Here is a 16786-nt window from a genome sequence, read left to right as displayed (position 1 = left end):
ATGTCCCTCATCTTGCCTCCATAAAATTAACTTTCACACATCTTTACTGTAATCTATTAATAAAACTTAAGCTTACAAAAATACCAGCCATTCCACATAATAGCTTCTTTAATATACATTTTTTACATTCCAAGGGTAAGGGGATGCAAATCTTTCAAGAAATGATAGAAGACAAGCTCAAATAACAGAAAATTCCAGCTATAATCTACTTTCCTTTGAAAAAAAGATTTATAGATACACCAAGTTTGCATTTTATTTCAGTCCTCGTATTTAATTGAAGTAACTGTACTTGTGTTATGGACCTAGATGTAATGCATAGGCTGTGTTTAGTGTCTCTATCTTAAAGTTCCTTAAAGAGAGACCTGTAATGTAGTGGCAAACTGTGTGCATGAGATTCAAAAGCTAAATGTGGAAACTGGATGTGACTGCTGAGTCATGCTGACAGCTCAGCCTGGTTAGCTTTAACAAAGGTTCAAAGAGGAACGGGACATCTTTTTGATCAAGGAGGTAAGACCGAAGAAGGCTTCTGATCCTTAGGTTTCTGGTACTGTAAGTAGGGCTTTGGCTTTTTGACTCTGTGCATAACATCTTATTAAAACAATTATCTGAACTGTTCCTTTGCTGTCAGATATCACTACGGGTATAAACAAATTTTCATTGACTTAAGGGATTGTGCCCAAAGTGCATGGCTTGTTGTTGCTCTATAATTTTCCCTAAATGTGATTAGGCATTCTTGCACTGGAGGCTGCCGTTGCTGCTAAGGGACTCTGGGAACACGTATAATATACTACTTAAATGTGAGTGTACTGTGAATGGATGAGCCGATTTTCTTCTTGCAACCAGTCGGGTTAAAACTCAGTCATGCCCATGAAAAGCCAATGGAAAAGGGACATGAAATCACAAGACAAAAGTATTTTTTCCCACAAGCAATCGTTTGTGGTATCTGTCACAGGATGGCCTTCTGCAAATGTACATCTGCCATAGGAAATGACTCCATGAAAAAGTTACATAGTGACAGATGTTCCATGTTTTTAGGTGGGTTTACCCAAGGGGGGAAGGACGTGCTTCCTGTTCTCTGACTTTATGGATACACATTTGGTTGGGGAAAAAAAAGTTATTAGTGTGTGATAGTTCATATCCTATCAAGGATAGAGCTGTTCGCACTTTTGGTATGAGTCACACTGGACTAAGCACTGCATGGTGCCAGTCGTTTCATCCTGTTAGCTCTTGTTAAAAATACAGCTGGCTTGCTCTCTCACTTACCTTGTATTAGTTATCTTGCCTTAGATGATATAAACTAAGATCACACCTTTTCTCACAACCAAAGGCAAGGCCCACTTTTACAGTGCACGTGGCTCCTGCCAGTCTGGGCCCGTACAGCAGATAATGGATCTGATCTGCAGTCGCTGTCAGTATTATTTTGTGGAAGTCTGGGTTTCAAACTTACCTGGCTGCCTGACGCTACCAGGCCTCCCTTTGGATTTACTCATTGGATCTGACTTCAGCTTTATTTACCACTAGGCTTGTTTTACTGTTCCAAGTAAGGGTTAGCCCCTTGCTAGAGCAGAACATGTGGTATTTGTCAGAAAGAGACAGCTTTAAGGCTGCCAGATAACCCGACCAGCCTGCTGCTCTGCAAACAATTTTGTGCGCCCTGCTGATAACGATAAAGCAACTGCACTGAAGACTATTAGAAGCTGCTGATGTCTGTAGGGGAGCAAGGCTCTCAGTGACAGACAAGTGCTGCTCTGGCATACGACTATCCCTAAAGAAAAGCACTTACAAACTTATGAACATTTATAGTATCTTGTTACTGATGATGGCACCCACCTGCAGTTTTTCCGCTGTCACTGTATGTCATCAAGCCCCAGATGCTCATTATTTCATTCTCATCAGAATCACTGCTTTGGTGTGCAAGCCTGTAAGAAACTCTCCATGGCTGTTTGCCACAAACTGAATGATACCAAGCTCCTTCCAGACCAGTCTGAGTGGTGCTTATCGAAGGGTTACTCATATAGGCCTTGCCTGCACTAGAAAAGGTGTCCACCTCTAGTATGAGGCATCAGGACTGAGTGCAGCTGGATCCATGGATCTGCTGGTTCCATTAACTCTGTTCAGTCTGTATCAGAAACTGATTTTAAGCCTTGCAGGATTAACATAAGCTTTTTCATTTAGGGATTATATAGACCTATAAGGTCATGCTGGTGCCATTTTGCTAGTACTCATGCTATTTAAAAATTGCATTGTAGATCAAATTTGAAGGGCCTCAAGTATTTTAAGACTGTCATTCAACCTTGTACAGGTGGGCCAAGTTTATCTGGTATGTATCTATAATGAAAACCCTGAGGAGAGCAGAGATCTGTTTTCTCATTACAATGACAGCAATAGAGAAGCTATGGCTTAAGTTAAATCTGTCAGGTTTCACCACTGCAGGGAGGTAAGGAAAGCAACGCCTTCATCCTCCCAGCAAACCATGCAAATAGAAAAGCAAAGATTACAAAGCAGAAGAGGCTGAAGGAAGGATCTGCATCTAAGGAGGAGACAGCTCAGAACAGGTCAAACAGAGAAGCACTGTGTGTCCTGCAAATATTTGCTGTGATGAAGCATGGGAAGGCATAAAAGCAGTCTGAAAATCTGAGTATTTGCCATCTGCAGAAAGAGAGAAGGGGAATCAGAATGCAGGTATTGCTCTCTTCTCCCGGCTCTATTCCCAGAGGGCCAAGACAGGTAATGGTTGCAGATGAAGCTGCTACCTTCCCCTGTCTTCAGAGGATGTGGCCAACCTAGCAGCCTCCTTGCATTGCTTTCATTTCAGTACAGCTCTGCTCCTCACACCAAATTCTTTTAGAAGATCTGTGGACTGTTATTGCCTGCCCTTGCCTTTCCCCTGTGTAATTTTTGCAGGAGGAATGGATCAGTTTTGCTTGACATGACTTTGATGTCTGCTGCTTTTAAATCAGCTTCAACTGATGTGAGACTCAGGTGGTGGCAGCTGGGAGACTGCTTAGCTTCAAGCATGGCTGGAGTTGTTCTGTGACCTGAACAAGAAGGTGAACGTACTCTGCTCTCTGGGTGGCAGAATGCCATGCATTAAGGGGGACAGGAAATAGGTATGTGGGAGGAAGCCCTTACTCAAACAGTTAATACACCTAAATGTGAAGAAAGAGGATTTGGTGTCAAAATACATCTGTTGCCCATGGTTTGATGCAGTCAGCATGGCATATATTGCTAAACCTTTGTGCCAGCTGTTGTGGGCACCTAAGTTTCCATGATTTTTTGTTGGCTGCTGCTGCTTTTGAAATTTGCTGCTTCTGACATGCAGGAATATTTTTTTTAATGTGTGAGTGAGCCTGCAGGACGGGAGTGTTGATAGCACACAGCTGACCACGCTGTGCTGAGAGCTTTAGTGCAGCAGAATTTCAACTCCTGGCTGCAATGGCAGTTAGAAAGAAAAAGGATCAAACTGGACAGCTCTCATCAAGTCCTCTGATTCATAGTTTCTAAAAAGATTCTCATCCTAGTCTACTTTGCTTTGCTATGTAAAGGAAAACATACATACTTCTCCCTTTGTATTTAGAGAGCAGGCATGGATTAGGCTTACTAAGCAATAATCAGCTTTCACTGGTTTAAAATTAACTAAAACAGCACTAGTTTTTTTTCCTCTCAGCTGGTGTCAGTAGGGTTCAGAAGGTGTCTGGAGGAGATGGCTCAGGCTTTTGTGGCAGGGTGAAGAGAGAAATGACCTGCAGCAAGCTCCTTCCATTGCCAGAGGCATGGTGTCACGTCCACCCTGGATGAGTTTTCCTGGCCTAGCCTCCCAGCTGCCAGGATGGCTGTATGGGAGAGGTGAAGTCTGGGCTGCGGTGGGAGGGAGGGAGAGGTGTCATCCTGGTGGGGATGGGAAAGCGTGTCCTAGAGCAGGTGTACTGTGCTACTGTCTGCCATCCTCAACCTATTCCCCTAAAGAGAATGTCCTGTCGGTGCTCTCCTCCCCTCTCCTATACTGTGCTGACAGTGAGCTATTTATTTTGAGTTGTAATTGAAACATGTATGTTGGGGATTTTAAGCCCCCGCCCATTGCAGTGGGTAAGGACACTGAGAGGCCTTTGCTGCCTTTATTTCCTTCACTTCCCTGCTAACGTGCTAAGAGCTTCAACGTTTCTGACAGAGGATGCTGTACCGCAGCTAGACGGAGTGTTTCTCAGTCCTGCTGAAGGCTTGCGCTATGATCTCACCCTTACCCCACAAGCCTATGAAGAAGAAACACGTTCTACATGACCTGACCCTTTGTCAGTGTGTCCTTTTAGCTCCGTGTAATCATGTTCGTATCACAGCCCATGGTCTCCATGTGCCAGCAAAAGGAGGCTGGAGCCTGTGTGTGCCCCAACACAGCTGCTCTGTGGGGCTAAGATTGTTTGATCTTACTTTGTCTCCTCTAATTAAATTGTTTTATTTTGGTTCTGTGTTTGGGGTGGGGGTGTTTTTTAACACACCTACTATCTGGAACCCTGTAGTGTAACTCCAGGCTCGTGTCACACTCGGTTTGGATTTGGTTTCCCCTTTCCCCCCTCTTCTTTTCTCCCCCCCTTCTTCTCCCCCACTTCTTCAGCAGAGCAACAGCTAAAGTTTTCCCTTTCCCACTATTGAGCAGTTGGACCAATGACCACCCCCACACCCCCCCAAATCACAACTGAGATACATTTTCCATGTTAAAACAGCAATTGTGTAATAGTTTACAGCGTAGCACAGAGCTGTGCCTAGCGCGCAACACTCGCATTCTCAGTTTCTTCTGTTGGCCAAGTCATGCTGAGAGATGTAACGTAAGGCTAAAAACCTCCACAGGGTGTGGAAGGCCTGTCTGTGTGTGAAGCATCTTTGAATGTCCTCTTAGACAGCACTGAATAGTAGAAGGCTATTTTCCTTTTCTAGCATTAGGGGGAGCACAGCTGTTAAGAGAAAGAGACTACATGGTAAAAAAAATAAGATACAAACAGAAAAAGAAGTTCTGAACCTTACGAGTTCAATTTAAACCCTGTCCCTACATTATGGTCTGTTTATAATCCCCGTGCCACCAGTAACAAAGCTTCTGCAGATACCCAAGATCGTAGGACCCTGCTCTCAGAGACATCAGGCAAAGAGGAGGAGTGGAAACAGACAGTCTGATAATTTTTCAGTCACTTAGAAAGAAGCAAATATAACTGAGTGGCATTAGCAATTGTTGAAACCTTGTTTGGCATTCCAGAGGCCTTGTTGACAACAGCACTACAACAGCCATTCAGGAATGCTATTACACCACCAGGACTGTCTCTGAGATGTTGCATTTTATAGACTATACTCTCTTGTTTTAGCTTCCAGTGGCGTAATTGCTGATTGTACATAGGGCCTTGGCTACAGAGGAAAATATTCTTTTCTTGTTCTAAGCCCTTGGCTCTGCAGATTGGTTTTTGTTTTGTACTTTGGTAGGAGCATTGCCCAATAAGCTGTGTGGTAAAATCTCTCCACCCCCAGCCAAAATCGCAGAACTCCTATTGACTTGCTCAGAGCTGGGATTTCACGTGTGGGCTCAAAGTCCGTAGGCCTATGTAATTCCTCTGCCTCTACCTCTGCTGGCTTGTGCTTGCTTCCTCCACTCACGAGAAGTACCTTATTGATCAGTTCTCTTTAAACCTGTAAGGATACTTCCTGGCTACTCTGTGAGCAAGGCTAGCAGAATCAGTCCCTGTGTGCATAAAAGATACCAGATAATGACATTTAGGCCAAATATTCTGTCAAGGATATTTTATTTCATATGTTTTCCCACAACTCAGCACATACTTTAATCATTGGAATGGACAGTCTGACTGATTGCTTGGCTGATTCCCCTAGATTCAACACCTAAAAATAAGTGTTTAAAAGTTACATAATCTTGGAGCGAAGGCTGCTTCCTGCATGTTCTTTGGAAGTCAGAAGTCCAAGTTGGGGCTTGCTGCTTTGTGGGAGAGCAGAGCAGATCCTCTGAGAGCTGGCAAGAATGTGCCAGACTTGGTTTCTAAAGAGAGAGCACGAGGGAGCATGGTAGTTTGGTTCAGGTCTTTCCAGTGATGTCATCAGCTGGTTCTTGTTGGTGTTACTGGCTTGGTTCTATCAGGTTCACAGGAACAGGTCAGCATCCATGCATCTCAAGCCAGCCCATTCTGCACACATTCCATTTGCTTCTTTAGGAATATACTGATGTTAGTATCGCCAAGAGAAGTGAAGGACAAAGTGATTAAGAAGAATGATTCCTTTCAACGGAAGAGTCTGGGATACCCAAAACAAGCAGGTATGGGTGGCAAACAATGGTACTGCTAGCTGCAGGAAGACTATGCAAGAAAGACAAATAGTAACTGGTATGTGTGGATCCTTCCTTGGTAGTATTACTCAAGAGGAAGTTTCTATGAGACTTGGGGTGTTTGCAGTGCTTCCAGAAGTCAGAGAAGGAGAAGTGGGAGAGAGTTGGAAAGGGATTAAAGAGGGAAGAATCCTGCGAAGGGCAGGAAAGAAGGTCAGAAAGATAAAACTTTTGAAGCTCACCCTAAGAAGGGCACGAAGGCAACACATGCCCCAGAGTGACAGTGCCATGAAAGCTACAACAGAAATCACCAGTGGGAAAGGATACTCTTCTTTCCCCCTCCTTTTTTTTTTTTTTTTAATTTAGTTCAAAAGGATGGCAGGAGCATGAGGCAAACTGTTATTTATGTAGCAGGGAAGAGACACACATGAGGACATCTGTTTTAAGGAGCTGCTTCAAAAATAACCACAGGAGTGTGTTTGCCGAGTGCAGCAGGCAACCTGCAGAGTAGCAGAAAGTAAGACAGCAGTGGTGCTCTGAGTGCAGACAGCCCCAAATGGCTGCAGGATTGTGTACATTTGTACTCATTGCCAGACCACCCCACCCTGACCTCAGTGGGTGTTTTACAAATTGAAGGAGGTGCTGTTTCCATATTTTCTGCCCAAAAACATTGATCCCTTCTCTGTTGCTCTCCTTCCTGGCTCCTTTTTCTTAAGTCAGCAGCTTTTAAATTCCAGTTTCAAGTCTTTAAAAAAAAACCCTGTTTCAATGAATATCCAAAACGTATGGCAGAGGAATGCAGATTTGGATACTACTCCATCCCAAAGATGAGGCCCTATTCACCTGGAAAAAAGGCAAAGCAGACTGAAAGATTTTGAAGCAGGATGCTTGTGTCTAGCATTCTGCCCTAGCCTCTTACTGACTGCTGAGTACAGGAACACGCAGCAAACCTGGCCACGGATCTACTGAGATGCTGTAAGAAAATCCATTACAGCTTACCTGTTGCCTCAGCTTCCCAGTGGGTAAAACAGAAGTAAAAAGCACAGCTTTTCTGCTCATTTTCCTTCTAAAGTCTGTGGTCTCAGACAGCTCTGAAAGTGTTGTGGTGTAGGATTCAACACAAATATCAGGTGTGATCCATCAGTGAAATGAGAGGGGCAAAGCCAGATGGCATGAGGCAGCCATCCCACCGGGGAACACAATGTTGCAGGCACTGGGCAGTTAATTTCTCCTGTTAGCCAGGTGAGAGAGCATGTTTGGTAAAGACCAGATGAAATATGAGCATAATTGCTCATAGGGAGACTCAACCTCTCCATGGCCAAACACTCCTTAGAACAGAACTCTGACAAAACATTCATGATGAATTTGCATCCCTATCTACTTTCCAGCTTTTGGTAGGAGAATCAATGGCAAATACCACTTGAAAACAGCAACCAGATACGCCTCCCTCCCCGCTTTTTTAGCTATCCACTGTAGGTAGCAGAAACATTATGCAAACAGAAGTGAGAGTTTGAGATATAGTAGCTGATATCACTCTAGTAGGAAACAGCTGTATTTCTTCTATGCTAGTGGCTGTCAGCAAGTAACACTGACTGAGCTGACTTCAAATATCCCCTAGCTCAAGGGAAGCATTATCCTCTGTACTCCCTCCAGTACTGTGTTTTCTGATAAAGAACAAATGTGTCTGCTAAAATCAGTTCATCCTTCAGTAACTACTTGGAATGAAACTTGTTTTCAGTTATGAAAATTCTCACTTACAGCACAAAGTAACTATTTGGAGTTTCACAAAATTATTCCATATTTACCTGGCTATGGCTGGTATAACCATGACTGTACTTTGGCCAGTGTTTCGTAGCTGAGTACAACCTGCAATGCAGTTTCATGTGTATGTAAGCCAAGAACGGGATGTGCTTTGGACAAAATTTGATATTTCAAAAGAGTTCAGTAGCAGTCAAAATAGCTTGGAGTAAAATGTTGCAATAAGGAATTTAATATCATGCTGTTACTCCATAGGTTAACAAACATAGATGGAAATCAATTCCTTGTCACTATGTAAGAGAGGCAGTATCTTTAATCTTGGTTGTTGTAAGTAAAGCACTTACACCCATAGTTGGGTAAACAGATAATTGGCTTTATGTTTTTACTGAGGTTCAATTCATGTTGAAACTAATAGTCATTTAATGTCCAGACTGCTTAGGCTATCCCGCTGGATACATCTTCTCTGTGCCTAAGCAAGTTGCATACTAGGCCCCGTAGGACTTGCATCTGACCACTTTCAAGGAGATGTGGGCTTCTAAGCACTGAGATCGCTTCTGGAATGGGAGCTCTGGCATACCGAGAGGTATTCAGGCATAAACATTGTATGTTTTTTATTCTTTCCTTGAAGTATTATTTCATGGTTTACTGTTTTGATCTCTCTTCAGGTCTTGCCAAGATTAAGCTTTTTCTAGTAGTTTGTAACCATATAGAAAATATAAAACAGTTCACTCTCAATAAATTTGGTGGGTAGGTGTTTTATCCCAGCTTGGACTAAGCAGATGGCTTTCTTTGTGTAGCTGTTTGATTGCGTCATTCTTGTTTTATTTGTGACAATTCGGCTTACACCTCTCTTTTCCTTGTGTGAAGTGGGACCTGAGTGTATTGCACCATTCTGTTGTGCATAGCCTCTGGACATGCTGTTCTCTGCTATGGAACTATGGAAAACTGCCCCAAATTTTTCCTGAATACTGCTGTGCAGATGCAGGCAGGGTGGCATGTGCAAGCTCGTGAGGACACAGATATATTCTGAAAAAAAGACTGTCTGAATAAGCACTGTAAGCAGGCGACTGTAAGCAAGTGTACTTCTACAGTGTACAACACTTCTACAGTGTACAGCAGGCTCTTCCTTGTCAACCTAGCAAAAGCTGACCTTGTGTTTGATACAGTTACTTCTCCTGCCAACCGCTCTCCCAATTTGGCTGCGGGGTCCTACGCACCTTAGCTTGGTCCCTAGATGTCTCACTGCTGCCGAGTCCTGCACCTATCAAAATTTGGGAAATGTCCCTTTCTCCCTCTACAGAGCAGATGGAGGCCCTGTGAGCATCCCCATGGAAAGCAGACATCAGCAGGCTGCACGTCAGGGTAATTTACCACTAGATGGCTGGACCTCCTTTTTGTCCAGCTCTCGGTTTTGTTCCCGGCTCAGGGTGACAGTGCTTAAAGCAGAACAATGGACTCGTTGTAAGCTCTCTGCCCACCCCCTTTATAGTTTAACATTTTTAAACAGCTAATGCTTTTAGTAAATTTACCTTTATGATGAATAGTTCAATCTTTTAAAACATACTGAAAGGCCTGTGCTAATATCTAAGAAAATGATAGATGTTTTGCAAGACAAAAAGAAAAAGCTCCCTACTCCTGTTCTTTTTTTTTCATTCCATTACACATGCTATATAACTTCCATTGAGTCTTTTAGTTCATAGGCATATGCATCAGTGTGACACATTTAACAGTTCATCGGTCAGACTGGGATACAGCATAATAAAGTCCTGACAAATCGTGACATAGCAGCCACATATTTTGGTCTGATGAATTTGTAAAATTTTTAAAACTTTTAGACACTGACATTTATGTCACTGTGCTTTGGTGCAGAAATGTCTGTCCTGAGCAAAATTATCTTTCCTTCAAGAAAAATTATTTTGCTCATGGTCAGTCTCTTCAAAAAGGTTAATACTTCTGGGTGAAGAACATCAACTTTCTTGATGACTGCAGACTGATACATTATACAGAGCAAGGCGGCCTACTTCAAAAGACAGACATTCTCCTGCCGGCAAGCAGACAAGAGGAATATACAAAGCACGCATCTGTTTCTTGAAGATAGCACTTTTTTTCCCTTAGTCTCCTCTCCATATTTTCAGATCCACTATTTGTATTTACTGGGTCCACATTGTGTGTTTATAGATATATTTGTATGCTTGAGTTCGAAACAACTGAGAGGTACATTTTAAAATTAAAATTACTTTAGTAATTTTAGTTGCAACACTAGCATTTTGTGCTTGCCACTTGCAGGAACAAGGAGGAGCCGTAGTCCCTGCCTCCAAGGTAGTATAATCTAAAACATCAAACCTGGAAATCTCAGAGCACTCTAACAGCTTTGCGAGAAGCTGAAGATATGCTGAAGATGTGCCTAAAGATGGTGGTACATGAAATGGTAAGATGGAGAAAAATCTAGAAATAGGTCTAGGGTAGGATTTCTTTTGTTTTCCAAATATTGTCTCAGGTACCAGTCACTCACAGTTCAATTTTCTTAAAGCACTATGACAGCAAAAAAAGCTGATGGTATAATTACTGTGGTAGAAGAAGAGCAGGAAATTAAAATGAACTCCACCCATCCAAACTCACAGAGAAACAGAGGTAGTGAAGCATGCAGCAAATGACTAGCCTCTGAAAAAACAGACTTCAAAAGTAATTGTTCAAGCCAACAAGAATATCGGTCACCACTCTGTTCTCATCTGCAGGAAGGTTTCCGGTTTTGTTAATGTAACAGGAGAGAGTAAGAAAGGCTTGGAAATTTCCACTTACTGGACTTGCAAACAAGTGAATTGTATATTTTTCTGAAGTGCCTTCCTTTTAAAGGTGCCTGAAGGGTAATATGTGCAGGTTATTTATGAAATGTAACCTTGCACTTGGAAGTAGTCCAGAAACAAAGTCTGGACCCAGTTTACTTGCTCTTTGAACTCTTCAAAATACTGGAGTTCCCACGTAAGTAGAGTAATCATGTGGCTAGCTTGAGTCTTATCTTCTGCTACTTGATCCTGTCACAAATGGCATGCTCTCACTGAGCACAGAGGACTATCTGCCAAAGATGTAGCATTACTACAGGCATCGTGTATTTCTCCCATAACACTATGGGAAGTAAAAAGCCCTAACAAGACAGCATGGTTTTGTAATGACTCTAGTGCTGCTATTTTATGCCTTTTGGGAATGTTTAAAAAAATGTATTTTATTTACCTTGTTCCTTAAGCAGGTCCACTGATATAAACTATACAGAATATTGCTGTAAAATACCTGTTCACTAGTACTATTAAAAGTGCTGTTGGCTGTGGCAGCTGTCTTTGCGTAACATCTGAGAAATCAAAAGTGTCAATACCAAAGGTAAAGGAAACTCTGGTATCTTTGATCCTGCTTTGTGGTAACTGTCGTCAGACGTGAATAGAGAAGGTGCGTATGAAGAACCAGACACAAAATTGTGAGGAAATCAGGCTAAACATATCAACCACCTTCCTTTGGGATTACCAGCTCACTTGCAGAACTCTTGTACAGTCCTAATAAACTATTAGAGGCCCTGGATGCACTCTGTCATGTAGTCTGACAGACAGGAGACACCCATGTCACAGCAAAGATGGCAGCCCTTTTGCCACTGCTATTGCCATAGCTCAGATGAGCAAGCACGTTCCTGCCAGAGGTTCGGAGGTGGTTCCCCGCAGCTGGACTGCACTGCAGATCTGGGGCCTCCTCCAGCAGGTGCTCACTCCCTTGAGCACCTCAACACTCTCCCCAGAGGATTTTGGATCAATTCTCTGCTGTGAAGGCAATGACATAGAGTCCATTCAGATCACAGCATCTCTACAGCCATTTGAATGAAAAAAAACATGGAAAAAGCATTGCTTGGATTTAAAATGAGAGCTTCTTGCACAGTCGGCTTTTCCTACTCTGTTCTCAGCAAGATGATTTAAGGCCCCACCTGCACAGAGGTCTGGGGGCTGAACTCTTGACCAGGCTGGCCAAACATCTATTCCAACACCTTTTAGCTCAACTCTTGGCTAAGCCATGGCTGAAATATTTCCTAAAAGCTGGGCTCCGAGATTAATTGGTCTGCTAGTCTCCCCTCATGCCACTCTGCAACTTGCATTTAAAGCCTACAACAAGCAGATTTGCAGTCTTGCGCTCTCTCATCCTACCTCCTGCTTCCACTCCCTGACCTTCTGACAGGTTTACAGATCTGCCTGGAAAGAGATGCCAGACTGATTCCTGAGGGACTGTTCATGCGGACAACTCTGATCCCGGCTCCCAGGAAAAACAAAAATCTGCACAGGAGGAGGGATGGGGGAAGCTCAGGTGGCTTAGCGGTGAGTAAAGGAAACCCTTGAAGGGAAACATACTCAAAGATTACTTAAAATGGTGGATTTGCAGAAAATCTTCTCACCATTAAAAACACACTCAGAGGAAATCCTCACTCTCCTGAGTGCTGTTACAGAGTAAACACCATATGTTAAACCTCTGAGCTGTGAAGCGAGGGTGTCCTGTGTTACTTGATGAAGAATGGCTGAGAGCAACTCAGAGGGCCTTGAAAAAACTAATGGACCTTAACTTAAGAAAATCATATGTTGCTCCACCATAGGATAAACATTGGTTGCCCTTTTGGGCAGAGCATTGTCAAGAATTACACCAGAACTTTCAGGTATACACAAGCAATACTCTGTGGTTGGGAAGGGAACAGTTTCCAAATTTGCAGAGTTTGACCAGTGCCTTTAGCAATACAAAGTCAGAAGGATAAATCTGGCACTAACTGGAGTCCGAGTTTATATCCATATTAACGACCATGGTCCTGTAGCACCAGTAATGCAAGTGGAGGCGACTGCCCATATTCTGATTGTAGCCACCCCTAATTCAGGACTGCAAATCTGTGTCTCTTTTGTAGAATAATGCATATGTTTTATCCCATTAAGCCCCTGTGTATAAAATGGTTGTAAGCAGTACCTTATAGTTAATGCACTTTGGAGCCAGTTTGAATGTAAGAGCGTTTGAACCACACCTGCAGTCACTGTGTGACAGTGAGCTATGGCCCAGGTACGTCATACTATGCCTGCCTCACTGTTGTATAGACTTGTCAGAGGAATGAATAAGAAAGAGCTCTGTAAAAATCTCCAGAACAGGGGCTTGCTGAGGCACTACACTACAGAAACAGAGCTGCATTTCTGAATGTTTGCCCCAAGCAGCATCATGGTGCAGCTGCAGCCCCAGCTGCTCCTTTGCCTTTGACCGCACAGTGAGGGAGGAGGCATGCCACCACTCCCACCCTTTCCTCCCACAAGCGGCAGAGGTAGCAGCTCCTCGCTCCAGGTGCCTGGCACAAAAAATACCTCTTCCTTCTCTCACAGGAAAGAAATAGCAGGGTGTATTATTCTTCCCTACGCTTCCAAAGTAGCATTTCTGGCACTAACGGTCTGCATATCTCATTTTGCACGTTTGCTCCAAAGGGACTTCTGAGGCTGCATCTTCATGTCTATCTGCTTAGACTGCTGCAAGACTTGTCTGGGCTCATCTTGAACAAACCAGCTTGTAGACTGCAATCAGTAGAGCTCGGCTGAGTAGACTTCGTGACCATTATTGCTCATACTTGGTAGTTCTCTTTAAGTAATTTGCATCCCAGTTAGTAGCTCTCATCATCTTTGTTCCAAAACCTGCCAAATGCTGGTAGGAACTTGAGTGAATACAACTTGCAGTTTCTTTATAGAGTTATTCTTCCTTTAAGAACACATGAAGTAACAGATCCTTACACCAAAAGTACAGCATTTGGAGAAAGAAAATTAAGGCTCAGATACACATTCTCTTGAGAAAGTAAAATCAGACATAATGCAATTGGTTATCGGTTATTATTTGGTACGCCTTAGCTTCAGATTCTGGCCTCTAACTCTGTAAATGTATAGACATGCTTAATGCTTTGTGAATCATCCGAACAACAACGTTGTTGTTATCAGATTATAATGATGTTGGGTTGGTCCTGCAAGAGGATATTGCTATCCAGTATTGAGAGCTAAGTTTCATACTGAAAAAGCAGCTCAATACTCACCAGAAAGCCACTAACCAGTGTTAGCCATAACAGTAATTAGTCAGTACTTGCACTTGTGAATTAATTGAAAAGATTTGTGTTATTCTTGTGGGAAGCTGAAGTCATGTTCACAGCTGGGGCATGGCATGCAATTCCACCAAGGCCAATACAACTTGTATCATCACTTGAGTTTGGTCCTATGAAATTCTTATCTCAGAACTCCTTCTAAACCTAAAAAAATCCCCCTCATCAGTGGTCACTCATTTGCTAAGTAGAAAACAAAGTGTTTTCATGGTTGCAAAACTATCAAATTAACACAAATGGCATTACAAGCTAGTATGATATTTAAATTGAAAAATATTCTGAGGTAGATAATACCTCTGACTCTGTAAATCTTGTTGTATGTCAGAAAGCTCTATGGCTTCCCTATGGAAAAATACTGCTAGCCTATGAATTTTAACTAAAATGAAGTGTCTAGGAAATAACTAGACTTAGGGACACAGACATTGAACTTTTCTTAGACCGCAACTCTTTATCTCACTAAATGTGGCACGTGGTGAGATTAGCAATGTGATAACTCATGGAACTACAGTCTTCAATGTGCTGCTTAGCCATTTCTCATTTCGAGTCACTCAGGCTTGCATTTCTTTTTCCCTGGAAAATGTCAAATAATTCACAGATCAAAAAACAGGAGCTGACACAGAGGTGCTGGATCTAGGAAATTATTGAATTGAGGAACTGGGATGAGAGCTCTTCACTTGGTGGGAAGTAAGAATTTCGGAGTCCACAACTTTTAAGATACAAACTTCTCAAACTTCTTGCACTGACTAGCATTAGACTTGGCCAGTCTTTGGTCAGAAGTCATCCGTGGATATCTAAATCTTAGAGATAGGAAGTAGATTTAATCATTCGGATGGGACTTCTTCTCTGATGTCAGTAGTAAATCAAAGTGTTGCCTAGTGTTACAAAGCATTGTGCTACTAGAAACGTGGCTTTGTCATTGAAATACTGTCCATTAGTACTTCTGTGACTAGTCAGATGAATTATAAACTAACAGAATTTGAATAACTGTCTTGCCATTATGCAAGGAAAGGTAATATTGCTCCTGCTTAGTATTGCCTCAGGCTTTTGTGCCAAAACATCACAGTCGAACTCAGTGTGACAGTGAATTTAAAGTGCTGCCACAGTCATCTTGCTCAGCTTCCAGACCTAGGTGGCCAAAGCATGTAAGAAGCGATCCACAAGAGATGGCACAAAGCCAAAGGATGGGGGTTTTTTTATCCCTGTTTGTTTAGGACAAGAGACAAAATGTGTTTGTAAACCAGAGAGGCTGCTGCAGGTGCAAAGGACTCTGTTCCAGCTGGCATTCTGAAAGATCAATTACCTACATCAAAGCTGTTCTGCTGCCTTTGCTATCTGGTTGCTCATTTCTGAGGCTGCACAGGAACTGTACACACGAAGTGGATTAAAAAGAGCAGGGTTCAATACCCTCTTCAAGTGAGCAGTCTAACCGTTAACACCAGACGTCCTAAGTTCTCCTTAAGCTGATCAGATGATGGGGCAATGTGAAATGCTTTTGACTTTAAAATGACCCTTTGCAATGATAATACTATTTTTGATTGAGAAAGGAAGTCATGTAATATGATGCTATTAATTGATGTAGGTTGCATTTCTTTTCAAGTTGTTGATTGGGAATGAATGGATTAATAGGTAAACCATCTGAGATTGTTACTGAATTTATTGTAATAAATATTACTCTGCAATATTTTCCTGTTGCCTGTGAAGCATTAAAATGCTACAGGGTGCCAACACGTGGTGTTAGTAGGGTGTTATGACAGTAATATTATAAATGTTTGTACAGGTTGTCACCAATATTTGAAGCCACTTGTAAAAACAGCACCTTAATATAATACATTATTACCATACCCTACTGTAAGCGGTGATGTGCTTTTACTCATTGATACAGAACCTATGCATTACTAATTATTCACCCTTTTCTACCCTCTTCCCATGGATGGTCTTGCAAAGACATACTGTTAACAATACCCTAACAACAGACACAAGGATAACGTTCATGTGGTAAACTACACAGTCCTACTTAAATTGTATAGATGTGTTGCATTAATTTCTCATTTACCAATAATTTTGCTAGCAATAATGCTTATTTTCATGGATCCATTTCAGCAGATGCTTTTTCTTCTCAACATCTACCAGACCTGACAGAGAAATATTCCCTTCTCTCTCAAAAAAGACACATGACCAAGGCCCCATAACAAGTATGAAGTGATCTTGAATCAAAGACTATCTTTTGTAGTTCTAACAATATCATACTTCTGAAGTGTGTTATCTTGCAACCTTGTGGAGACGGAAAATGTAATTTATTACAAAGAAGTCTCCCATCTTTTGAATTAAAAGTATTGCCCTTATAGCTGGATGAGGAAACTCTGAAGACTTGAAACACTGAAATGGTGATATTCTTCAGCAAAGAAATGCTATTAATTATTCCGTTAATGCCAGACCACATGGACTCTGAATCCCAAACAGTGAACGAATACAACTAAGCCACTAACTTCACAGTTGGCAGGTTCAATATAAATTCAGAGTATGTTAAAATACAAACTCTAGAAAACATTGTAAAATAGTCTTGTGCCTGTAATGCATACGAGTTC

General features: G+C 42.2%; 1 long non-coding RNA gene across 3 annotated transcripts; it reads left to right on the top strand.

Annotated features, from left to right (window-relative positions):
- The first annotated feature begins 392 nt into the window (after window positions 1–392).
- LOC140652264 (uncharacterized) lies at window positions 393–16016 on the top strand. Of its 3 annotated transcripts, none has more exons than XR_012042708.1 (4): window positions 393–507; window positions 10355–10496; window positions 12278–12414; window positions 13546–16016. It is a non-coding gene; the product is annotated as an uncharacterized lncRNA (long non-coding RNA). The 3 variants fall into 3 exon arrangements; XR_012042707.1 differs by lacking the exon at window positions 393–507 and adding an exon at window positions 512–549; XR_012042709.1 differs by lacking the exon at window positions 393–507 and adding an exon at window positions 8874–9430.
- Window positions 16017–16786: the final 770 nt, after the last annotated feature.

Source organism: Ciconia boyciana, chromosome 5 (genome assembly GCF_034638445.1).
Source record: "Ciconia boyciana chromosome 5, ASM3463844v1, whole genome shotgun sequence".
NCBI lineage: Eukaryota > Metazoa > Chordata > Aves > Ciconiiformes > Ciconiidae > Ciconia > Ciconia boyciana.
This window is presented reverse-complemented; position numbering and strand designations above follow the sequence as displayed.